Genomic DNA, 9224 nt, shown 5'->3' on the forward strand with positions numbered 1-9224 from the left:
TGCATAACCAGGAATAACCTCTGAGCATCATCGGGTATGTGTGGCCCCAAAACAAACAAACAGACAAAAATGCCTTTTATGTGACCAGGAGTAGATGACATTCAAGGGAACTGGCCTGGGTTCAAGGCCTAGCACTTCATGGTCACCTAAGCATCACTGGATGAAGCCCTGGAGACATCCAAGCACAAGAAGCTGCTTTCTTGGAGTTCCTCAGCACCAAAGAATAATTGAGACCTCTCCAATATACTTGTAGGACTCAAGAAGCACTGTATTCACTGGTCAAGAATGCAAATAATTGCAGGTAGGGCCCCAGTCCTCCTGAGCACCACGTGGGAGCTCTCTAAGATAAATATCTATTTATATTATAATTAATTTTTTAAAATATTATTAGCATATTCCAACGTATTCTGGAATAAACATATTAAAAAGTTAGTAAATTAACTAACTTAGGAAAGCAAATAGGATTAATAACTATGAAGCCAAATGAATTGCAAAGAGTTCTTCATTCATACACTGAAATTCCAACTCCCAATACTTAAAAATCAGTTATACTGAAGTATAAAGGTTGTCTGGGAAGTGTCATCAAAAACAGCAAGTAGTTAAAATATCTTTGAAAGGGAGCTGTCAGAATGTTGTGATATAAATTTTAAGTATGAAGAAGAAAGGATCAATAAAGATGTAATTTCCAAAGCTTTAAAACTCTGAAAAATTTTCCATCCACGTAAAAGAGAAGAAAAATGTAAAATACACGTGGATTTTAAGCAATATGAAAAAAAGTAATGCTTTGTTTTCCTACCAAAGAATTTTATATAAGGGTCAAAGAGATAGCACTACTGATAAGGTTCTTGCCTTATGTACAGATGATCTGGATTTAGTCCCTTGCACTCTATATGGTCCTTTGAGTAGAGCCAGGAGTAATTCTTAAACATTGTTGGGTGTAGCCTCAGAACTAAATGAAACAAAAAGAATATTATATGAAAGTTTTTTCCTACATTCTTTTAAAAAATGTTTTTATATAGCGTCCTTGATAGCAAAACAAAGCTTTATTTTCGGAAACATGGCAGCAATGGAAGTAATAAAAATTGACAAATTGTCCTTCATCAGGTTTAGTGTAGGTTTCTCTGATATGTCCATGAACCATAATATCTGAGTAATGCTTTACTAAAATCTTATCAATAACCTCATCACTCATGGCATTAAGAATCTACTTAAATCTCTGCTACATAAAAGGTGTGTGACCTTAACAAAAATTTCCAGCCTCTTTTTGCTTTAGCTCAGACGCAGACAATAAGGGAACTGGACAGGTTGTTTCCTTCAGTTTCTTTAACAGTGTATCTACAATGGATCATTGTCTAATTCAGCTATTTTAGGAAAAGTAATTTAGAAAAACTAATTTTTAAATATTAAAAGAATGTATACTGGTTTCACCTGGTAATTTTCCACCTTAGATATGTAACAAAGAAAGTATAATAGAGAGCTATAATGTATGATTTCAAATAGTTACCCACTGCAAACCATTCTCTGAAATAAATTTTGCTGCATGGGAAATCTTTCATCTTTTCATCGGCCATTGCTTTTATTCTTTACATCAGTAAATTTCCAAGGATCCAGGCTCTAATTGATTTTGATCACTTCACCTACCTGGTTACCAGGGCCACCTAATGAAAGGGTCCAGATTTCCAAACTACTTTAATCTTTGTAGACATCTCCACCCACAGGACAAAATGAAGACCAGAAGCTCTGAGTCACACTGTTAGATTCACTGTTATTTGTCTTTTCAGATAGAGGGTGAGCCAGAGTTCCTCCTATTTCTTTGAGAATTCACCAATACACCAGCAACCTGGGTTTGGAGTCTAGTTAAAATTCTCCCACAAATCAACTGACTTTCAGCAAATTTAGCTTCCTTTGGCTTTACCTTTCCATACAGAAAATACCATTTACTTCCTTTGTTTTATTATAAGGTTCTCTTTCCCGGGTCTGTCTCCACTTCTAAAATATCCTTTATTCCTCAGATGTATTTGTCTCTGAATTCCATGTCTCTCACCACCATTTTTGAGAGTTCATCATTTTCACATTTCCAGTGTTGAGGCAGACAAAAGACAGAATGACAAATCGTATCTCTTTCTTTTCTAGCAGATCAATGTTAGCCAGAGTGCTGACTCTGAGTTATTGGCATACAAGAAGCTGCAGCCACATTAACACATTCCAGTTGAGAGATCTACTTTTGATGAGTGGCAAACACCTAAGGATGATGAGATTGATCATCTTTCTTCCCTGTTTGGGAAGCTGCCTACATAGCTGGTTTATTCATCTATCCCCTGCTTTCTTGAATGAAAAATTTTGTGAGTTTGATAGATGAAATTATTTTTTAGCAAGGAGACTCCTGGAGTTTTACCTTGTGGCATAGCTGAGATTTTGTTTTGTATTTTGCAGTGCTAAGAATAGAACCCAGCACTAAGTGCTCTACTGATAAGTTGTTTCTCCAACCCAGATGTTTGAGGTTTTTATGGGATATACCAGCTGGGTTAGATCTCTTTTTGAAGGTATAGATTTGGACAAAAGCTTTTTTCAAATTGGCATGTTAACTAACGAGTCCAGGATTAAAAATCAATGGGGTATATTATTAGGGGTAGGAACTTATTTGGTCAAGGTAGCATCAGAACAATTGTTTTCAGTTTAACGAAGGATACTCTCTGAAGAGTCCTATCTTCCAAGACATCTTCAGAAAATTTAGACATTGATCTTATTGTGTCTGGTAGATTCTCCAAAAGTGCTTTTCCATCAGCATTTTTACAACTAAATGGCCAGAAGAGAACAAAAAGATAAAATTGCAGCAAACAGAAGAAATATATTTTAAAGGGTATAATGAAACATGAAAGTTAATTATTTGCTTTCAAATACAAAAAAGTCACCATTTTAAAGAAACATATTCATTAGGAATCTTTATGAAGATGGTAGGAAAACCTGGACTTTATTCTTGACATCAACTTCTTGTATTGCATGAGTCAATAAAAACATTAGCATTAGAAAACATGCTATTTCTAAATTAGCTAAATTTATAATTAATATTCCTGAAGACTAGTTACCTCTTTTATGTTCCCATGAATTGGCAAAATTTTGGTTTTGATTGATGAATGGAATAATTGTGTCCACAAAGAATTTGTAGAAGACATATAGTTCACCAGGTAAAGCAATTGATTAGAATGTGGCCAATCTGGGTTCAATCCCTGGCATCCCATATGGTCTCCTGAGCCATCCAACTATGATATTTGAGCACAGTGACAGGAATCAACCCTACATACAATCAAACATGGCCCAAAAATCCAAGAAAAAAGACAGGATTTGCAAATGGATCATTATCACCTTCTGGAATAACCTGGTTTTGTACTGTTTTTTATACTTCCAGTAAGTTTTGCCATTATATTGTCTATAAAGTTACAAGAAGTTGCTATCACTTGCTATTTTAAGATCACTACATCTATTCATCACAGTATGGACCACTATGAGAGTTAAGATTTGTGTAATTTAAAAGTGTGACTGTTGAAACCATACTGTCAAATCAAACTGTCAGCCAATTATTTTGTCTTTTATGACAAAATTGACTGACAATTAGTCATGCATGTTTGTAGAGCAAATGCTTGCAGCAAATGACTAAAGAACTTACAAGGAAACTATGCAGAACTAGGGCATACTATTGATTTAGTTTTTGAATATCCATTACTTAGGCAGTAAATAATCCAGAAGTATTGCATACACAGGTCAAAGTAGCGATGATAAACTACAGGAAAGAAAATTATATCAGATCAGGAGATATCCATCATCCTTCCTTTGCTTGCTCCCAACCATCACTCAATATGTTAACACTTGAGGTGATAAAACTTGATTGGATGAGAAAATGTAATCATAGCCCTCCCCTCTGCCCCAAATACACTCACATAGACTTTGTATTGCCAGGTACAGATGCAGAAAAGAACGGAAACCACTGAAACCACTATTTTTTAGATGGCTGGCCTAGACTTATTCACCAATCAGGGAGGAAAAGATTTAAATTAGAGTTAAGATTGGTGTTTTATACTGGATAGTCCCTTAGCACCCAAAGGTCACTATTAAGTTATAAATCTGTCCAAGATGTAGTTAAGGGATTTGCAACCAAGAAAAGAAGTAGGATGCAAGAATCAAGAGCTGGGAAGAGTGTTTACACAAAAATAATCCATTTCATGTTTCAGCTAACCTAGCTGACACTGTTTTAAAAGTTGAAATTTTCAAATCCTGGCTCTTCTACTTCCAGCTGTTGGTCTTCAGCAAGTTACTTAATTTTGGCTTCCCTGTGGAATGGGATTTGATGAGATAATACACATAGGATATTTAGAATAATGTCTGGACCTACTAGTCATCATCACTATATATTTCACATCTCAGAGTCATCTAAAATCAGTGTGCTTGATACTAAGTAGTTAGTATCAACTTTTACACAACAAAAACCTGGATTCATTAAAAAGTATGAAGTGTGAAAAAAGCATGGAGAAGGGAAAAACTGGACATTGCATAAATACATTCCTCAAGTGATGGAATTCTACAGGTGGGCCCCTGAATTTCAGTTGTGGCACCATACATGCCTTTCCAAGCATTTTATGGCACCCAAATCCTTTCTAGTTTCATTGACAGTGGTCCCCAGGGAACTGAATAGTGACAGTGGCCCTATCCACAATTTTTTCTTTTTTGGTTTTTGGATCACACCCAGCTGTGCTCAGGGGTTACTCCTGGCTCTATGCTCAGAAATCGCTCCTGGCAGGCGCGGAGGACCATATGGGATGCCGGAATTCGAACCAATGACCTTCTGCATGAAAGGCAAATGCCTTTACCTCCATGCTATCTCTCCACCCCCCATTCCACAATTTTTAAATTGAAAAATTATATGACTTTCCTAATTCACTCAAATAAAAATTTTAATTTATTCTTGCCAAACATAATTATTCTGCAGATAAATTCTGCCCAGTAGGGGCTGGGCGGTGGCGCTGGAGGTAAGGTGCCTGCCTTGCCTGCGCTAGCCTAGGACGGACCGCGGTTCGATCCCCCGGCGTCCCATATGGTCCCCTAAGAAGCCAGGAGCAACTTCTGAGCGCATAGCCAGGAGTAACCCCTGAGCGTCACAGGGTGTGGCCCAAAAACCAAAAAAAAAAAAAAAACTTCTGCCCAGTAAATTTCAATATCTAATGCAATTTTAGAAAATCTTTCATGTGCCCTGAGTCTCCTGCAATCCACCTATTACCCTCCCAATCTAATATTCACATATTGTACTTTAGTGCCCAGGGTTTATTGACAATTAATATTATTAATGCCCTTATTTTTGGTTTTATCCCCACTCATATGGTTTTTGGTAAGGGTAAGGTGAAGTAACTATGGACATCAAAACTATGAGTGTCTGAGGCCTGAGCGGTGGGGCAACGGTAGTGGTAGGGTGTTTGCCTTGCATGTGGCTGATTTAGCACCAACTGCGATTTGATCCCCTGGCGTCCCCAAGCCAGGAGCGATTTGTAAAGCACATAGCCAGGAGTAACCCCTGAGCATCAATGGGTGTGGCCCCAAAAACCAATAAAAAAAAAAGACTATGAATGTCAACTGTATTGTAAACACATAAACTAATCTAAAATTTCAGAGAAATTGAAATTATTTTTTTCAACTTTAAAATTTTATAATTATGGAATTAGTTCATTTTGACTTTCTTATTTTAGAATCTGGTGACAAGAAGCAACATAGACTTACCATTAAGTCAGCTTTGACTAATCTTCCTCTTTGTCATTTTATGCAATCTCTTGCCACATCCTGTCATGTCTGAATCTGCTTAGTTTCCTCTATCTACTTTTGAGCATCATCCTGCCTTTGCTTACTTTTAAATTTTCGGAGTCATCTACTGCTGCAAATTCTGACTTTAAAATAATAGGGCATTTTTTTCTTGTTCACTAATTTGATGGTCAACAGGAGTAGGTCTTTTTCATCCTATAGTTGGCTTACCTGCAGCAACAAATTTACATCTCCTATCCCTTATCTTTTTTAAACTATCAGTTCTCTGTGGATAAGTTTTGGGGCATAAAAGAGTAAATAAAAAATCTAATGTAAAGGCTAGAGTAATATAGTACAGCAAGTAGGACAATTTGCCTTGCATGCAGCAAACCCAGGTGTGATCAGCGGTATCACATATGGACCTTCAAGCACTGAAAGAAGTAATTTCTGAGTGTAGATGCAGGAGTAACCTTTGGGCATCAACAGGCATAGCCACAAAATAAAAACAAAACAAAATTTAAAAATATAAAATTTGAGATCTTCATCTAAAACTGGTATACTGTAACCAATACATTCCATTTTGCAAATCCCTACATTATAAAGCTTGGGAATATTTTCTATCCTCTCTAACTGAAAGTATTACAAAGTCATTAAAAGTTAGGAAGTTTTAATCTAATAAGGAGAGTTTATTAACAATTGTGAATGAACCAGTAAATGACCCTTTCACATCCAAATCACAATTATTTCTTCCTTATGATACCACAACAATGGAAACCTGCAGAACATATCTGTCAAACTCAGACTCCACTCCAGATGTTTAGAGCTTAAAATCATAGCTATATGGCTAAGCTATCCTAAATCTCAGCATTGTAAGTGTGAAAAGTATTTGTTGGCACAGAGCACTGATATTTGGAATACTTTTTAAGCAACATGTATGTGATACTAATTGGTTAAAATCACACAATTTTTTTCATATTTGTTTCTATGTTCTTGTCATGGCTTCAAAAGTTTCACAGTTTTAGCAAATCATTTTCTATGTTTCAGATTGACCTAATCTCTCAAAAGCCATATCTACATGTCATGGTCCATAATATCTTCAGAGGTGGTGCCACATATTTCATACATTAATTTCACTTTTTGTATTTATAAAAACTTGTCATTTGATAATATTTTATGTGAACAATGAAAAGAGGTGGGAATAAAAAATGAGTCTAAAGCCATAATTAAGGACTTTAAATCAAACAGGGACCGAGCAGTAAAAATTAAGAAAGGATATAAATGCTTTAATTCATCAAGTATCCATTTAAGATGTTTAATTAAACTTTAAATTAAAATTATATATTTTCTTGATCCTCTTATTGTATCAAGGAATGGGCTCTTTTAGAATAAATGTTTAGTAAATAGTTGATTGCTTCTTAGATAAATAACCACTGTATCCCAATTGTCCTTGTGCTAGCAGCTGAGTCTTTTGTCCATTATTCCCAATGAAAAAAAATTTGCTGAATGACTACTCAGTGCCAGGTGTGATGCAAGGGCCAGGTGGTCCTGGCTGCCAGGGAAAACATCATCTGAGAGCATAGAAATGCCAAAATATAATTAGAGTTGTACTTAAGATACATAAGAGTATGATGGGAGCAAAGAGGCTTCATTTGAGAAAGCAACTTTAAAATTTTATAATTATAATGGTATTTTTAAAATGAAGTCTTTCAGGCCTATATAAAATAACAAAGGCTACTCTAGGTCATAAGAACATCATGTACAAAGTACTGAGGCATGAAAAAGCAGATGAGTTTGGGGATTAACAAAACATTAAGTATGGATAGAATTTAGATTGGGTGGATCTGAGTGTTGAGACATGAGATCACAGCTGGATTAATTGAGTTTTGTAAGCCAAAATAATGAACTGAAATATTATTCTATGAAGATCTAAGAGAAAGTGGGATTTTTAAGCTGAGGATTGTAACTGGATGCATTTATTTATTTGAGATACCACATCTACAAAGTGAATATTAGAATAAATAAGGACAACCTAATTGCAGAAAGAAAAGTGTCCTTCAATGACAAATATTCAGTTCAATTACAGATGGATCAGAAAGGTGTGGATACAATAGAGCTGAGAAGATATGAGATATTAGTGGATAGAAAATGTGCAGGGGAGGAAGGATAGCCAAGTCTACACTCTAAAGTGGGAAACAGAATGGACTGTTTTCATTGTAGGGAGCAGTGACTTTATAAAATAGGAAATATAGGTCCTGAGCAGGAAGACAACATGTATTTCTACTCATTTCACCATATTTGGAGTACAGTTATTCAATTTTGAAAACTGTTGAAGCTGTATCACCTGAAAAAAATAGAAAAATAACAATCACTCCATGAAATTGTGAGTTAAATAGGAATAAGTCATGGAAAATCATTAATTTTTGCCACATGTAAATAAAAATATTCAAAAAATATTAATTGAAGGAAACCATAGAAATAGAATAAAAAGAGAGAGAGCATAGCAGGCAGAGTGTTTGCCTACTCATGTTTAAAACCTGGCAACCCAAATGGTTCACTGAGCATCACCAGGAATGATCCAAGTGCAGAACAAAGAGTAAGCCCTGAAAACTGTGAGGTATAGCTCCTAAACAAAATAAAACAACCCCACCCAAAAAAAGTAGGAGGAAAATAGAGACAGATCTAAATACCATTAGGTTTTGTAGGTGTGAGCCTATTACCTAGTCTCCTTTACTATTCAGATTTCTTATTCGATTAAAAGCTATTAAGAAACTGATACAGTCACTAGCTTTGTAATATGTGCACTGAATAAAGGTATAAATGAAATCAATGGTGCTCATTTACCTTGCTTAAGGAGTTGTAAATTATGCAACTCAGTTTAGTAAATATTACATATACAGTCATATATATACACACACAAGGGGATATTGAATCTGTTTTACATTCGGTTTTAAAATGAAAAGCTATTATTTGGAAAGTTGACTTACTTAGAAAAATCCATTTACACCATCATCACTAATTTATAACAGTGTCTTGGGAAATGCTTATCTACTTCGAATTAGAAATTATCTTGGCGATGTTTTCATTAAAAATAGTTACATAAATAACTTTGTGCACTTTAAATTACATTAATATTTAATTCCATTGAAGTGGTATATAAGCTTGAGAGAACTTGAGAATCACTATTTCTACATAACTCATACTACCAGAATGAATTCGGTAATTTTTTAACACATTTGATGGGAAATTCATTGTGAATACTATTGCTTTTAGGACAAACACATTCATAGTCAAAGTGTGACATGCCAATGCTGAAATTTCCGACACTCATTACTATACTCACAAATTAATTTTACTTTGCATTTTGTAGTTATGGCATATTATTGCTAAATGTTACCCAGTTTCCTTTCTTCTTTTTTTGTTTTTCATTTTGTTTTTTGAGCCAC

This window comes from Suncus etruscus, chromosome 3 (genome assembly GCF_024139225.1).
Source record: "Suncus etruscus isolate mSunEtr1 chromosome 3, mSunEtr1.pri.cur, whole genome shotgun sequence".
Lineage (NCBI taxonomy): Eukaryota > Metazoa > Chordata > Mammalia > Eulipotyphla > Soricidae > Suncus > Suncus etruscus.